The sequence below is a fragment of the Staurois parvus genome, unplaced genomic scaffold, assembly GCF_062004578.1.
Source record: "Staurois parvus isolate SC_StPar_1 unplaced genomic scaffold, SC_StPar_1.0 ptg000086l, whole genome shotgun sequence".
NCBI classification, from domain to species: domain Eukaryota; kingdom Metazoa; phylum Chordata; class Amphibia; order Anura; family Ranidae; genus Staurois; species Staurois parvus.
In genome coordinates, this window is record NW_028317882.1 from 8,728,574 (window position 1) to 8,746,724 (window position 18,151).

Sequence of the window (18,151 nt, forward strand, 5' to 3'; positions counted from 1 at the left end):
GTGTGAATCGCTCTCTTAAGGTCATGCCACAGCATTTCAATCGGGTTGAGGTCAGGACTCTGACTGGGCCACTCCAGAAGGCGTATTCTGTGCTGTTGCAGCCATTGTTTTGTTGAATTACTTGTATGCTTTGGGTCATTGTCCTGTTGCATCACCCATCCTCTGTGGAGCTTCAGTTGGCGGACAGATGGTCGTACGTTTTCCTGCAAAATGTCTTGATAAACTCTGGAATTCATTTTCCCATCAATGACAACAGTCCATCCAGGACCAGAGGCAGCAAAGCAGCCCCAAACCATGATGCTCCCTCCGCCATGTTTTACAGTGGGGATGAGGTTTTGATGTTGGTGTGCTGTGCCTTTTTTTCTCCACACATAGTGTTGTGTGTTCTTCCCAAACAACTCAATCTTGGTTTCATCTGTCCACAGTATATTTTGCCAGTAGTGCTGTGGAACATCCAGGTGCTCTTTTGCAAACTTCAAACATGCTGCAATATTCTTTTTGGACAGCAATGGCTTCCTCCGTGGTGTCCTCCCATGTACTCCATTCTTGTTTAATGTTTTCCTTATTGTAGATGTGTCAACAAAAATGTTAGCATGTGCCAGAGATTTCTGTAGGTCTTTAGCTGACACTCTGGGATTCTTATTTACCTCATGCAGCATTCTGCGCTGTGCTCTTGCAGTCATTGTTACGGGATGACTGCTCCTAGGGAGAGTAGCAACAGTGCTAAACTTTCTCCATTTGTAGACAGTCTGTCTTACCGTGGGCACATGAACATCAAGGCTTTTGGAGATACTTTTGTAACCCTTTCCAGCTTCATGCAAGTCAACAATTCTTGATCGTAGGTCTTCTGAGAGCTCTTTTCTGCGAGGCATGGTTCACATCAGACAGTGCTTCTTGAAACCAGCAAACCCAAAACAGGTGTGTGTTTTTGAAGGGCAGGACATCTGTCAGCAACACATCCAATATCATCACACTGATTGGAGTCAAGGTTGCCTCACTGCTGGCTCCAATTAGCTCTGGGAGAAGTCATTAAGCTAGGGCCTCACATACTTTTTCCTCCCTGCACTGTGAATGTTTACATGTTATGTGCAATTAAACTATGGCAACATCTAATGTTTGTGTAGTATTATGTTCAGCAGACTGTGTTCTTCTATTGTTGTGCCTTAGATGACGTTCAGAGCACATTTTATGCCCAATTCATGCAAAACTCCACGTAATCCCAAAGGGTTCACATACTTTTTCTTGCAACTGTATATATATATATATATATATATATATATACACACACACACTGTATATATACATACACACACACACACACACACACATGCATGTGTGTTTGAGATCTGGGGCGCACACCTGAGGAGTAATTCTAACATATATGTCCAATCAACCCTCTTGAAGGCCATTTCGGCATCCATCTACAATAATACATAGGGTGTTTGTGCAGGACCATGTTTAGCCCACTGTAAAATATATAAGGCTCTAATAGTATTATCCCTAGCCTCACGGCCCACTATGAAGCCAGGCTGATCCGGATGAGCATGGCCTTAACGTGGTCCTGAAGTCGAACAGCTAACAATTTTGTTAGAATCTTAGTATCTGAATTTAATAAATAGGGGCGTATAGTTGGGACAGTAATAACATTCCTTCCTTGGCTTTGGTAAAACTGTGACATGGGCTAGGAGTGCCTCAGAAGGTAAAGGGTTGGTGGCAGTGGTAGCATTGAAATAGTGGCAGAATGGCTCAGCCTTGGTGCTTTCCCAAAAGGAGACCAGAAATAACAGCACCCAGTTCCTCAAAAGTTATAGGGCACTCCAGTTGTTCAAATATCTTAGAGGAAAAACAGGGGAAAAAAGATTCTCTCAAGTAGGCCTGCACCTTCTCAACATGAGGAGGATGATGTGGACAGGATGTTGTAAAGTGAGTCATGAAATTGCTGGAATTCCCACGCAATGAACAAAGTGTCAACAACTTGCTTACCCTGAACCGAGAGACTATGAACATGGCTCAAGGCCTGTTGCTTCTCCATAATCTTTTTGTTTTTCTCTTTTGACCAAAGAACCGAGAGGTATCAGCTCTGCCCTAATCATGGCTTTGTGCCCTTCCCAGATCGCTTGTGTGGACACATCCCCAGATGAATTTGTTTCAAAGTAAAACTGTAAAGAGTGTGGAATGGTTTCTAATAGTGAGGTCCTCCAAAAAGGTTTCATTAAGCCTCCAAACCCTCTCTTTTTGATTGGCATTAGGAGGGTAAAGAATAGTGTCCCTGGGGAGTGATCAGAAATTGTGATGGATTCTATAGAGGAGGAAATGACATTACTCAGGAAAAATTGATCTAATAGGATAAGGTCAAGAAGGGAGTAAGTATCAAACATCTTGGAATAATAGCTAAAGTCTTTGACCTCCGTGTGCATCACTCTCCAGCTATACATCAGGCATGGCAGGAAAGGGGAGTTTTACCTAAGGCAGTGTCCAGACTAGGATCAAGGGTGATGTTAAAATCTCCCCCCAGTAGCACCATGCTCTCTCTGAATTCTGCCAATTGCTTAAGGGCAGCAGAAAAAGAAAATTATTGGTCCGTGAGTTTGGAGCACATGGCTAAAGTTTTTCAGACCAGTTCCTGTCAAAGCCAACCCTTCTTCTGCAGGGAACAAAGCCCCCTAAAATTAAAAGACAGTATTTTTAATTCAGAGGCCATCGCGAGAAGCGTTTAATAACAAGCAGCCTACACGGTCATCAATCAACCCAGTGAGAGGATATAAAGGAGGGTAGCAAAAATAGGCAAGTCCTAGAGGACCAACATAAATAGCCCTACTATCCCCGGTAAAAAGCAAAACATACCAGCAAACACAAAAGAAAAAACAAGAAACAGAAGACATTATACAGATCTGGAAAGCACACAATAAAAAGGAGGACAGCGTCAGAATGAGGAGGAAAGGCCTCATCTAAGAGTGTTGTCCCTACTGCAAATATGCCGAGTACAAATCCTCCAATGGAGGACAGACCTAATTGGGAGGAAGTGACTGAGCGCAATAAAGCAGATCAACTCTGTGTACCCTGGGGAAATATAACATATAGTCAACTCAAAAGAGATGCAATTTTAAAGCAACATTAAAGCAAGAGATTTTCTCAAATATATGAACACCATGAGGTGCAATAAACTGTAGGGACAGGAGGCAGCAGCCCTTAGGTAGAAACTGAGGAATGAAGCTATAGCACCCTGAATGAGAGTCCAGCAGGTATAGTATAAGTAACAATCAGGTTCTCGGCCTTTTGGCTAAGATCAAGTGTAGTATCTGTTCTTATTAGTGTCCAGCAGGGGTGCTCCACGGTCATTCTAGCTTTGAGGGGATGACTGGTTGTATAGTACCCCTGCTGGTATGATGGGGGTCCTGATGGCTAGTACAGGCTGGAACAGAAACCGAGGCGCCCACCGGCTGTTGGGGCCTGGGAGTAATTCCCCCTGGAAAACAGGAGGGGCCCAGTTCCTCCTGATTTGAGTGGATCTACCTTGTCTGGCCAGGGAACGGGGAGGCAGAAAGTCCGCGAACCAGTGCCCCCTGAGTGGTCGCCTCAGGGGTGCTCTTAGTAACACTTGGGTGTGGGACCCCAGCGTGTGAAAAGGCACATGGTCACTGTGTTCAAACACTTTTCTTGCACTGCGCTTTTTAGGACCGGGCCTTTTGGCTAAGTCCTGGGCAATTTTTGCTACGGGCCTCAGGGCCTGGTCAGTGCACAATCTGCACGACCACTTATTTATTTATTTATTTTCTCCCACATTTGTCACTTTTCACTTTTGTGTGTGTTTTATTTCTCACAGGATGGAGGGTGTGGGTCCGCGGGCCTACCCTGAAGTCTAGGGGGAGGATGTGTGGCCTTTTGGTTCCTTCTTCCCCTGTCCCTAGGGGGTTTTCTCTTCAGGAGAGCCCCCTGACCAAGTACTGAGTGGCTGCCTTTGGCTGGCCACAAGGAACGGTGGTCCGCCAGGCCTTTTGGCTAGGTGGACCAAATGGGAACCTTGTCCCTGTCAGGAGCTTCGTGCCCCGGGGGATCAGGGTAGAGGTCCATCCCCTTCGGGGGAAGGACAAAGCACACCCTAATGCAGGCCATAGATGGGGAGAAAAACGGCAGATTTTTCTTTTAAAAAACGAAAATTCAGTCGTTCAAGCGGCCGACGTTACCATCAATGGTAAAAAAAAAAATCGGCCGATTTTCATCCCTTCTACAGCCGGCAAAAAGTGTCCCTGCAGAGAGCTCCGCTATTTCTGACAGTTCCTTCACATTTACAGCGGTTGAAACATTGTATCTATTTGTTTCTATTTAGGATACAGATGTTTTTATTCGGAAACAAATAGATACAATGTTTCAACCGCTGTAAATGTGAAGGAACTGTCAGAGAACTGTCAGAAATAGCGGAGCTCTCTGCAGAGACACTTTTTGCTGGACTGGAATTCTTCTTATTTTCATCCTACTTCTTCTTCTTCTTCTTCATCCTCATCCTCTTCTTCATCCTCATCCTCTTCTTCATCCTCCTCCTCTTCTTCATCCTCCTCCTCTTCTTCTTCATCCTCCTCTTCTTCTTCATCATCCTCATCCTCATCCTCTTCATCCTCTTCTTCTTCATCACCCTCATCCTCTTCTTCTTCATCACCCTCATCCTCTTCTTCTTCCTCATCCTCTTCTTCTTCTTCTTCCTCATCCTCTTCCTCTTCTTCTTCATCCTCATCCTCTTCCTCTTCTTCTTCATCCTCATCCTCTTCCTCTTCTTCTTCATCCTCTTCCTCTTCTTCTTCATCCTCTTCCTCTTCTTCTTCATCCTCTTCCTCTTCTTCTTCATCCTCTTCCTCATCCTCTTCTTCTTCATCCTCATCCTCTTCCTCGTCTTCTTCATCCTCATCCTCTTCCTCGTCTTCTTCATCCTCATCCTCTTCCTCTTCTTCTTCATCCTCATCCTCTTCCTCTTCTTCTTCATCCTCTTCCTCTTCCTCTTCCTCTTCTTCTTCATCCTCATCCTCTTCCTCTTCTTCTTCATCCTCATCCTCTTCCTCTTCTTCTTCATCCTCATCCTCTTCCTCTTCTTCTTCATCCTCATCCTCTTCCTCTTCTTCTTCATCCTCATCCTCTTCCTCTTCTTCTTCATCCTCATCCTCTTCCTCTTCTTCTTCATCCTCTTCTTCTTCATCCTCATCCTCTTCCTCTTCTTCTTCATCCTCATCCTCTTCCTCTTCTTCTTCATCCTCATCCTCTTCCTCTTCTTCTTCATCCTCTTCCTCTTCCTCTTCTTCATCCTCTTCCTCTTCCTCTTCTTCATCCTCTTCCTCTTCCTCTTCTTCATCCTCTTCCTCTTCCTCTTCTTCATCCTCTTCCTCTTCCTCTTCTTCATCCTCTTCCTCTTCCTCTTCTTCATCCTCTTCCTCTTCCTCTTCTTCATCCTCTTCCTCTTCCTCTTCTTCATCCTCTTCCTCTTCCTCTTCTTCATCCTCTTCCTCTTCTTCATCCTCATCCTCTTCCTCTTCTTCATCCTCATCCTCCTCTTCTTCTTCTTCTTCTTCTTCTTCTTCATCCTCATCCTCTTCTTCATCCTCATCCTCTTCTTCATCCTCATCCTCTTCTTCTTCTTCTTCTTCTTCTTCTTCTTCTTCTTCTTCCTCATCCTCTTCTTCTTCATCCTCATCCTCTTCTTCTTCATCATCCTCATCCTCATCCTCTTCATCCTCTTCTTCCTCATCCTCTTCTTCTTCATCCTCTTCCTCATCCTCTTCTTCCTCATCCTCTTCCTCATCCTCTTCTTCCTCATCTTCATCCTCTTCTTCTTCTTCCTCATCTTCATCCTCTTCTTCTTCTTCCTCATCCTCTTCTTCCTCTTCTTCATCATCATCCTCATCCTCTTCTTCATCCTCATCCTCTTCTTCATCTTCATCCTCCTCCTCTTCTTCTTCTTCATCATCCCCATCCTCTTCTTCATCACCCTCATCCTCTTCTTCATCCTCATCCTCTTCCTCTTCTTCATCCTCATCCTCTTCTTCTTCCTCATCTTCCTCATCCTCTTCTTCTTCTTCCTCTTCCTCATCCTCTTCTTCTTCTTCCTCTTCCTCATCCTCTTCTTCCTCTTCCTCATCCTCTTCTTCCTCTTCCTCTTCTTCTTCATCCTCTTCCTCTTCTTCTTCATCCTCATCCTCTTCCTCTTCTTCTTCATCATCATCCTCCTCTTCCTCTTCTTCATCATCATCCTCCTCTTCCTCTTCTTCATCCTCATCCTCCTCTTCATCCTCCTCCTCTTCTTCTTCTTCATCATCCCCATCCTCTTCTTCATCACCCTCATCCTCTTCTTCATCATCCTCTTCTTCTTCATCCTCATCCTCTTCCTCTTCTTCTTCCTCATCCTCTTCTTCTTCATCCTCATCCTCTTCTTCATCATCCTCATCCTCATCCTCTTCTTCCTCATCCTCTTCTTCCTCATCCTCTTCTTCATCTTCATCCTCTTCTTCTTCCTCATCATCCTCATCCTCTTCTTCATCCTCATCCTCTTCTTCATCTTCATCATCCCCATCCTCTTCTTCATCCTCATCCTCTTCCTCTTCTTCATCCTCATCCTCTTCTTCATCCTCATCCTCTTCCTCTTCTTCATCTTCTTCTTCCTCTTCTTCTTCATCCTCTTCCTCTTCCTCATCCTCTTCTTCATCCTCATCCTCTTCTTCTTCATCCTCATCCTCCTCATCCTCTTCTTCATCCTCATCCTCTTCTTCATCCTCCTCCTCTTCTTCATCACCCTCATCCTCTTCTTCATCATCCTCATCCTCTTCCTCTTCTTCATCCTCATCCTTCTCTTCTTCTTCATCATCCTCCTCTTCTTCTTCATCATCCTCCTCTTCTTCATCCTCGTCCTCCTCTTCTTCATCCTCGTCCTCATCTTCTTCATCCTCGTCCTCATCTTCTTCATCCTCGTCCTCATCTTCTTCATCCTCATCCTCATCTTCCTCTTCTTCTTCTTCATCATCCTCATCCTCTTCTTCATCCTCCTCTTCTTCTTCATCACCCTCATCCTCTTCTTCTTCATCCTCATCCTCTTCCTCTTCTTCATCCTCATCCTTCTCTTCTTCTTCTTCCTCATCCTCTTCTTCTTCATCATCCTCCTCTTCTTCATCCTCATCCTCCTCTTCTTCTTCATCCTCTTCTTCTTCTTCTTCTTCTTCATCCTCATCCTCTTCTTCTTCATCCTCTTCTTCTTCATCCTCTTCATCCTCTTCTTCTTCTTCTTCATCCTCATCCTCTTCTTCATCCTCATCCTCTTCTTCATCCTCATCCTCTTCTTCTTCTTCTTCATCCTCCTCCTCATCCTCTTCATCATCATCATCCTCATCCTCCTCTTCATCATCCTCATCCTCCTCTTCATCATCATCATCCTCATCCTCCTCTTCATCATCATCATCCTCATCCTCCTCTTCATCATCATCATCCTCATCCTCCTCTTCATCCTCCTCTTCTTCATCACCCTCATCCTCTTCTTCTTCATCCTCTTCCTCTTCTTCATCCTCATCCTTCTCTTCTTCTTCTTCTTCTTCATCCTCTTCTTCTTCTTCCTCATCCTCATCCTCTTCTTCATCATCATCATCCTCATCCTCTTCTCTTCATCATCATCATCCTCATCCTCCTCTTCATCCTCCTCCTTCTCTTCTTCTTCATCATCCTCTTCTTCATCACCCTCATCCTCTTCTTCTTCATCCTCTTCCTCTTCTTCATCCTCATCCTTCTCTTCTTCTTCTTCTTCTTCTTCATCCTCATCCTCTTCTTCTTCTTCTTCATCCTCATCCTCTTCTTCTTCATCCTCATCCTCTTCTTCTTCTTCTTCTTCATCATCCTCATCCTCTTCTTCTTCTTCTTCATCCTCCTCATCTTCATCTTCTTCTTCATCATCATCCTCCTCTTCATCATCATCATCCTCATCCTCCTCTTCATCATCATCATCCTCATCCTCCTCTTCTTCTTCATCATCCTCATCCTCCTCTTCTTCATCATCATCCTCATCCTCCTCTTCTTCTTCATCATCCTCATCCTCCTCTTCTTCTTCATCATCCTCATCCTCCTCTTCTTCATCCTCATCCTCTTCTTATTCATCATCTTCATCCTCATCCTCTTCTTCTTCATCATCATCCTCTTCTTCCTCATCCTCATCTTCTTCCTCATCCTCATCTTCTTCCTCATCCTCATCTTCTTCATCCTCATCCTCTTCTTCTTCTTCTTCATCCTCATCCTCTTCTTCATCCTCATCCTCTTCTTCATCCTCTTCTTCATCCTCTTCCTCTTCTTCATCCTCTTCCTCTTCTTCTTTTTCTTCTTTTTGTCTTCCTCTTGCAGGTCACTGCTCATGTGCAGATTTTTTATCGGTAAAAAATCGGCCGATTTGCCCACTAATTGCCGCGAAAATCGGCCGATCGGCAAAATCGGCCGATTTTTTTCCAACTTTACCGAAAAAAAAACCGGCCAAAATACCGAGAAACGGCCGACCAAATCGCCCACTAACGATCCGAAAATCGGCCGATTTTATTTTCTGCCGAAAAATCGGCCGATTTTCGACCCATCTATGGCCTGCATTAGTGCACTTTTTTGTGTGGGGTTTTGCACTTGCATGTTTTTTGTGAACACTTACGGGTTTTTCGTTTTTCGCACGTTCGCGGACTTAAAAAAAAAAAAAAAAGTAACAATCAGGAATGTGGTACATCCACCCTAGACTGAGAAGCCATAAGTGCAGCACAGTAAGAGAGACTCGAAAATCAAATTTCAGAAGATGCTATATTAGTTTTGTTTTATTCTATTTTTTTCCATATTCTTTTCTATTCCTTTTTCTATTATATAATATTGTATTCTATTATTTTCTATTTTATTCTATTCTATTAAGCAGCTTAAGTGGAATCATCATCTTACTTCACTTGTATACCATACTGTATTTATTGCAATATGTTTCCATTTAGAATTCAAATTCATTTTCAAATCCGAATAATTTCAAATTGATTTGAAAATAACGTATATAGGAACAAATCCAAATATTCAAAACAAATTCCAAAAATGAATCATTCTAACATAACGAGTATGTCATATTATTAAGGTCATATTATTAACTTAACAAACGAATCCCATACAAGTAAAACAAATTTTTAGTTGTGCACATCTCTACCAGACACAGGATCATATGTAAACATCTGGTGGTCCTGCGCAGTGGCATAAATGTTTTGGATCCTGGTTTATGATATTTTACATGAATTATTGCAAAAGTCAATTCCCTTGCTTCCACAAGAAGCCCTTTTTAATCTACATCCTGCAGGGATTACTCTGCAACAGCACGCTTTGATGACCATGACTTGATAGCTGTGAACTAGACGATAGCATTAGCATATTTGTCTGATACTTTACTGATATCCAAAATTAAATCTTGCATACAATGGGCCTCAGTTATTGAAAAACGTATGGCTAAATTGCAAGGAACCATGGCAAAATTCCACAGAGTGGCCTTCTTGAACTCTAAATTTTGTAACAACTTTGGTCAAGGCCTCTGCACTGGGCTGGGGTAGCCTCCAGATCACCGCTTTCCCCCCTTCCTTTTCCCTGCCTTTTGCCCTGCCTTGCTCCTTTTCTACTCCCTTTCTAATTTCCTTCTATCTCTACAACACATAGTGCTCATTGGCATAATTATTACAGGGGCCATGTCCCTATCCAGTACATGTAATAGCACTGGCAATATGGGCTGTTACCATTTTGAACTTACTTGTCTGTTTTTGCTTTTTATACGGATGTTTACAAGGTTGATAAGCCTTTTTTTGCACTATATTATCAGTTATTGAACACTTATTGAATAAAATCAATGAAATCATTGAACAAGAAAAAATTACTTTATTACAACACTGAGCATAAATATCTCCAGGAGCACCTAAAAATACAGTGAAAACATATATAAAAGTAGTTAAAACAATTAAAACTGGTTCAAAACAATGCTAACCACCAATGACTAAAGACAATATTATACCAGCTGCTTAGGGATTTTGAAAAAGATCTGCACTGGTGGAGTAAATTCTGCTGCTTCATCAGGTTAAATAACATTGCCATCAGCCACTGAAACTCAGTGAGACTCAGTGAGTTGTTATGTTACACTACTTAGTAAACATTGTAAATTTCAACTTTGAATGAACATAACTTTATTTTGAAATCCATGCAAAAAAGGTCCAGGAATAAACAAGCTAAATTCAATATAGAACACTGTATATCATGAGAAAACAAGAACAGATATTTTAATCACAGTTTGTTATCGGAATGCCTAGAATCAGTTAAGATACTAAAGCAGATAACTCTCAAATTAGACCACTTGAAAACCAATCAGAACTGAAAAGAGTTTTAGGAATGGCAAATTATTTGCCATTAGTTGGGTGAATGTATGTTAGGATGCGTATATTATCTTGCGTGTGAAGTGCTGTTTTGGGTTTTACTGGTAAGAAGAGGTTTAAGAGAACTAAAGAAAGTTTTTATGCCATGAACAACCATCATGTACTCTGTTGCTATAAAAGAGATGGCCTACAAAGAGGTGCAGGCTAGCCCACCTAAGAACCGGAGAATCCTTGACTGGGTCCAGGTGCAGCAAAAAAAAATGTTTACAAGCAGCTAGGGAGGATCTGCCATCAATTATTTATTTATGCCTACTATTGTACTTGTCAATGCCATGCCTGACTGTCTCTGACACTCCCAGGGTCCCCAGTCACATCATTCCTGTCAATTTTCACTGTGCACTGCAATGTCTGCTAGTCACAACATGATTGACAGCTGCCACCTGCATCATTCCATTGGTGAGAGAGCGTTCCTGTGATCACTCCCCCCTCCGACACAGTCGCCTGGTTGGCTGCTCCACTATCTTCAGTCCGCAGCGCTGTCAATTACATCACTTCTGGGTTCTGGATACCACCTAGAGTGGCCATCTTATTGGTGTCTCCCTGGTTTGTTGTACATTGGACCACAACGAAGCACTTCTATGGGCTCTCAGCAGCCCTTACTGGCTGGTATGTGTTTATAGACTATCTTCACCACCAGTGTTGGTATACCTTTAGAGTACAGAGGCTAGATGTGACTTTTGGTTTACACAAAACTGTGCTTTTATGTTGGGTATGCTATTAAACGGTTTAATATAGACTTTCTTTGGAAGCAAGATCTATTTATTCTTTTTCTACATACCTTGTTAGTCATGGACACTCTCCGTTCACCAGTATGCAGCATACAGTTTTTAGTTTTGAACAATTCCATTTCTCCAGTGCACTGCTAGCAGCACGGAAGTGTGGAACAATTGACTACATTATATTATATACAGTGAAGTAAATAAGTATTTGATCCCCTGCTGATTTTTAATGTTTGCCCACTCACAAAGAAATGATCAGTCTAAAAATCAAATGGTAGGTGCATTGTAACACTGGAAAACAGAATAGCAACAAAAAAATCAAAAGAAATGCATGTCTAACAAATTATGCACTGATTTGCATGTTCATGAGGGAAATAAGTATTTGATCCCCTATAATTCAGCAGGATTTCTGGCTACCAGGTGTCTTCCATACAGGTAACAAGCTGAGATTAGAAGCAGTCTCTTAAAGGGAGTGCTGCTAGTCTCATTTTGTTACCTGTATAAAAGACACCTGTCCACAGGAGCAATCAAACAATCCGATTCCAAACTCTCCATCATGGCAAAGAGCTTTGCAAGGATGTCAGGGACAAGATTGTAGACCTACACAAGGCTGGACTGGGCTACCACAGTATCGCCAAGCAGCTTGGTGAGAAGGTGACAACAGTTGCTGCAATCATCACAAATGGAAGAAACACAAAAAAAACTGTCAGTCTCCCTAGGTCTGGTGCACCATGCAAGATCTCACTTTGTGGAGTGTCAATGATCATGAGAACAGTGAGGAATCATCCCAAAACTACATGTGAGGATCTTGTCAATGATCTCCAGGCAGCTGGGACCACAGTCACCAAGAAAACAATTGGTAACACACTACGCTGACAAGGATTGAAATCTTGCAGTGCCCACAAGGTCCCACTGCTCAAGAAAGCACATGTCCACATGAAGTTTGCCACTGAACATCTGAATGATGCAGAGGACTGGTTGAAAGTGTTGTGGTCAGATGAGACCAAAATTGAGCTCTTTGGCATCAACTCAACTCGCCGTGTTTATAGGAGGAGGACTGCTGTCTATGACCCCAAGAACACCATCCCAACTGTCAAACATGGTGGTGGATACATTCTGCTTTGGGGTGTTTTTCTGCTAAGGGGACAGGACAACTGCACCGCATCAAAGGAATGATGGACGGGGCAATGTACCGTCAAATCTTGAGTGAGAACCTTCTTCCCTCAGCCAGGGCATTGAAAATGGGTCGTGGATGGGTGTTCCAGCATGACAATGACCCAAAACACACGGCTAAGACAACAAAGGAATGGCTCAAGAAGAAGCACATTAAGGTCCTGGAGTGGCCTAACCAGTCTCCAGACCTTAATCCTATTGAAAATCTGTGGAGGGAGCTGAAAGTGCGAGTTGCCAAACGTCAGCCAACAAACCTTAATGACTTTGAGAGGATCTGCCAAGAGGAGTCGGCCAAAATCCCTCCTGAGATGTGTGCAAACCTGGTGGCCAACTACAGGAAACATCTGACCTCTGTGATTTCCAAGGGATTTGCCATCAAGTACTAAGTCATGTTTTGTGAAGAGGATCAAATACTTAATTCCCTCATGAACATGCAAATCAGTGCTTAATTTGTTAGACATGCATTTCTTTTGAACTTTTTTGTTGCTATACTGTCTCTCAGTGTTACAATACACCTACCATTCAAATTTTAGACTGATCATTTCTTTGTGAGTGGGCAAACATTCAAAATCAGCACAGGGGATCAAATACTTATTTCCTTCACACACCCCCCCCCCCCGTTCTTTTTTTTGTTTTTTAAGAAATTAACTAGCCAGGCCTAACTAAGTTGTAAGGAAAACATATAATAAAAATTAAAAAAAAGGAAAAATATAATAAATGATAAAAGCAAATTTCACTGTAAAAAGATAAACTTAGCCTGCCTTAAAAGTGGACAATGCTAGTCAGTAGGGCAGTGGGTGGTGTCACTAGTTTTTTTTATTTTTGTTATTTTATTTTTTTTACCATTTCATTTTTTACAATTTTTTTAGGAGCTGCATTGGAGGGCTTTGGTGAAATATCAGGGATCTACACAGACCCCTGAAGTCTCACTTTTGAGACAGCCCTATTTCAGCTGTGTAGAACAAATGAACAGCAATAGCTCTTTATAGATCTTCCCATTCATTCACAAACTGAAGCATAGTAAACACAGGCTACTGCGTTTCACTTATGAATGTACACAAGAAATACTGGTACTGATCACTCACTGTGTTCAGAAAAGGAAGGGGCTGGTAAATTACATATTTACTGGCCCCTTCCCCACTCTCCGTCCTGGAACATCCCTCTCTATGCCAGCAGCAGCTGGTGGGAGAGGAGAGAGGGGAATCTGGCAGTGCTGTGGGGGGTGACAAAGGAGCATACAGGGAGTCAAGGTAGCAGAAATAAGAGTAACCTGGACAGGAGGGGTGGAAGGAGGGGCAGTGTATAGTGAAACCGATCACCTCCATTTTCCTCCTGCAGCCACTGAATGTCTCCAGGAGGGACAGTTGAAGCAGGCTTTCAGCAGCTGCAGGAAGAAAACAGAGGGGGTAATTTTTTCAATACACCACCCCTGCCACCCTCCTATCCACATGTATAATTGAATGCAACAGGGAGGCTGCAAAGGCCCTGGAGCATGTGTGGGGTTGCTATTGCCACCCCTGATGCTGCGCCAGTGTTGGGTTCCCTTCATGTCACACAGGGGTCCCCCTACTGCCTTCACACTACAAGTTCCAGCATGTCCAGGACTTACCCTTCCCCATGCTGGCACCTCTCACTCCCCTTTACATGGGATGTCCCCAGTGCAGGGGAGTCCAGGGAAGTCTTAGTTTCCTCAATGTATAGAAGTCCCCCAGCCCTGTGCCCCGGACTGTAGAATGTTCACATCTCCCTCCCCTTCCTACATGGTCCCCTCTCACCATGTTACAGCTTGAGGAACTTGCTCTACTTGGAACAGCTCCACCTAGTAACAGAAGTGGGAGAGATCTGTGGGGACTGACAAGGAGGCAGAGGTTAGGAGACAAGAGGGGCAGGACCCTCTCACAGAAGGACAGTGACTGGGAGGACACAGGGCTGGGAGGCAGTGGAGAGAAGTTGGGATGAGACAGACTGAGCACGGAGGAGGGAGGAAAGTTCCCTGACCAAGGCTGCACTGCTCTCTAATCAATTGCCCTCTGTATGCGACCTGCTTCTTCCACTCAGCAGCCCCGTCCTGCCTAGCACCTGTGCAGAGGGAGGGGAGTGATCTGTCTTAGCACATCCATGTTATGCCTTTCACACCTTCAGAGTCTGTAATTTCATGCTGTTGTAGCGCTACCCCCTAAGGAGCAGCTTGATAGTTTTCCACAGGCTCCCCTTAATTCACCTCATAGCCTGGCATGTGTATTTCTGTAGCCAACTACACTCACACACACATTCATTGTCTTCAATTTCCAGTCTAGGGGATGTTTTGTTTTGGAGTTTTATTGTAGAACTGGGGATATGGATGGGGAATTGTAGTAGAATACTTAAAAATTAGAACTATTCACACTGAGGACATCTAGTTGATCTCTTAGTTGAACACTTTTGAAGTCTTGACTGAAGCAGATAGCAGACTTTCCTTTACTTTGAAGCAACAAGTAGTTTAGGAGTGAACACTAGCCAGTGTTCCCTTTTTCCAGCCCCACACTGACTATCAAGTACCAGAGGGATAGCACAAGAGTCCCCAAGATCTCTCAGTGTCTGTACTAAGGATGGTTGCCTCCTTCCAATCTTCCAAGCGACTCTCTCCAGTTATACCAGACAGATCTTTGACAGACAGCTCCACTCAGTCAGCTTACTGAAGAACCCTGGGCACTCTCTCTAACTTCAGGCCCTCAGGTCGACCCACCTTAGGCCACATGGCAGCAGTGCCAGGCGAGGAAGCCTGGCTCCAGCCTGGCTTGGTGCAATCCACTCGCGGAAAAGACACTGAACTCATGTGCTCTTAGAATATAAATATTACTCCCAGTATGCAATGGGACTGCCTTCCCCTGCAATTGGCCAGGGCTGTATCCATATTCATGCTGTTCATTTGCCTAGCCCCTACCCATGTTCTGGAAGGCTTTCATAGCTTCCTGAAGGTGGGCAGAACTCAGACCAGCTCAAACAGCATCAGAACATCATGAGCAGACCTGACTAATCAATCACAGCACTCTATTAAGCAGAATAACACACTGAATTTACTTGACAGCTTCTCTGGTAAGCAGAGTAACACAGCTACGCTTAACCACCATAACTCCACCCTATAGTATGATTACTGCTACAGGGTGGACTGTCTGTGCAAAATCACATGTATATATACATGATTCATGCTCTCACCATTATCGCGGGCCGGGGGCACACCTAGCGGTGTCTTGATTCGGTGCCTGACTGATCAATCAGCAGATTCAGGCCAATGATGTTCAGCCTGGATCTGCTGATTGATCCCTGCCCTATCACAGATCTTCCTGTACCTGTGTTTACATTTACACAGGTACAGGAAATGATGCAATCTTCTCTCCCTGGGCACATTCCGTGCCAGAGAGAGAAGAAAGCAGATCTATGTGAGTAAAAACAGCACACTTTTACAGTAAAAGCACAGCTAGATCACATTTAACCCCCTGATCGCCCCCCAGTTAACCCTTTCACTGCCCTGTCACCCGTGTCATTAGCACAGTGTACAGATTTTTTGACAGTATTCGTGTCTCTGGCAACTTCAGATAGCGTTAACGTCAGTTAGCATGCGTCCCAGATAGCATTAGATTGCCTGCCACTACATCAGTCATCACATTTAATGCTTTGATTGCCATGAACACGTTCACATACGTAATAAACCTCCATTGGTAGTACAGTGTTAGCAGAATCAGGCCTAAATTTTTTGTAGGGGTTCAAGCAGCTCCTTGCACTAGGTATCTATACATTTAGTGGCCAAAATGTCCAACGAAAGGTGCTCTAGTGAATAGGCCTACAGGATTCTGACCATGTCAGGTGAGAATGAAGGGGAAGCCTCACTGACAAAATCAGGCCCGATTAGGTTAGAAGAGGTCCATGCTAAGCTCAGGCGTACCAGTTCCCGTTCCCAGGTTGCTGAGGTAGTGCAATTACATGATGATTCTCATATGCAGCAGAGTGCCAGTACTAGTGCCGCTCTACCTTTTGGTGAACTGGTGAGCACCAGCGGCCTAGTACATCCTGGTCTTAAACATACCAGCACTGCAGTATCACTTGGTGATGTGTCAAGTCCCATCAGTGCAGTACAAGCTGATGAGGTGGCTAGCACAAATAGTGTCTCGTAGCCACCAAGAATTCACACACAGGCCTGTAGAGCCCCTAGTGTCCTTCCGGATGTGCTTGCAAATCCTGATTGGCAGCCCACAAATTCCGCAGCACCTGTACTTCCCCCATTCACTGCCCAAACTGAAATTCAGGTGGAAACACCAAATTTAACTACTCCCCTTTTTCACGGAAGATCTGTATGCATTGATTGTGGATCAAAGCAATTTATATGCACAACAATTTATCAACGCCAACCCAAGTTCAAACCTTGCCAAACCATTTGAATGAAAACATATTACAGTTTCCGAATTTTAAGCACTTTTTGGCTTAACCCTCAATATGGGCATTACTGAAAAAATGAATTGTGGTTGTATTGGTCCACAGACCCGATTCGTCATATGCCCGTGTTCTCTGCTGCCATGGCCAGGCATATATATGAGAACATGATGCTATGTATGCTTTTCCATGACAATACACTCTGTCACCTTCGGGGTGACCCTGAATTTGACCGGCTCTACAAAATTTGGCCCCAATTAAATCACCTTAAGCAGAAATTTGCAGATGTCTATACTCTCCAGCAAAACGTGTTGATGAGTCCCTCATTAGTTTTTCTGGGCGCCTTGTATTCAAACAATTTCTCCCCATCAAGCGTACCAGATCAAAGGTCAAAATGTATAAGACAGTGTTTTTCAACCTTTTTTGTGCGAAGGCACACTTTTTTCATGAAAAAAATCACGAGGCACACCACCATTAGAAAATGTTAAAAAAATTTATTGAAAAACTTTTTGATTTGAGGGCCGCAATGGGTTCATATATTGGACCCGGGGGCCGGGCCAAGAGTAGATGAATGATGTGTATGTGTCATCCATAGTAAGTATAGTAATATTCCCCCATAGTAAGCATAGTAATTAATCCCCCATATAGTAATTCATCCCCCATAGTAATTCATCCCCCATAGTAATTCATCCCCCATATAGTAATTCATCCCCCATAGTAATTCATCCCCCATAGTAATTAATCCCCCATATAGTAATTCATCCCCCATAGTAATTCATCCCCCATATAGTAATTCATCCCCCATAGTAATTCATCCCCCATATAGTAATTCATCCCCCATAGTAATTCATCCCCCATATAGTAATTCATCCCCCATAGTAATTCATCCCCCATAGTAATTAATCCCCCATAGTAATTAATCCCCCATATAGTAATTCATCCCCCATAGTAATTCATCCCCCATATAGTAATTCATCCCCCATAGTAATTCATCCCCCATATAGTAATTCATCCCCCATATAGTAATTCATCCCCCATAGTAATTCATCCCCCATAGTAATTCATCCCCCATATAGTAATTAATCCCCCATAGTAATTCATCCCCCATATAGTAATTCATCCCCCATAGTAATTCATCCCCCATAGTAATTCACCCCCAATATAGTAATTCATCCCCCCTATAGTAATTCATCCCCCATATAGTAATTCATCCCCCATATAGAAATTCATCCCCCATAGTAATTCATCCCCCCTATAGTAATTAATCCCCCATAGTAATTCATCCCCCATAGTAATTCATCCCCCATATTAATTCATCCCCCATATTAATTCATCCCCCATATTAAGTCCCCAAGCCCCCCCTGTGTCAATTCACTTACCTTTGCTCCGAGCGTTCCTCTCGCCGTTCCGGTGTAG

The 18,151-nt window shown here is 43.4% G+C and overlaps 1 protein-coding gene and 1 pseudogene across 1 annotated transcript in view; one reads left to right on the top strand and one right to left on the bottom strand.

Moving 5' to 3' along the window:
• The window catches only part of LOC149468508 (beta-1,4-galactosyltransferase 1-like), a gene marked incomplete at its 5' end in the record, with an annotated part of 83,570 nt that overhangs the window by 25,805 nt on the left and 39,614 nt on the right, over positions 1-18,151 (bottom strand). The window lies entirely within an intron of this gene.
• Positions 3,261-3,378, top strand: LOC149468509 (U2 spliceosomal RNA; annotated as a pseudogene).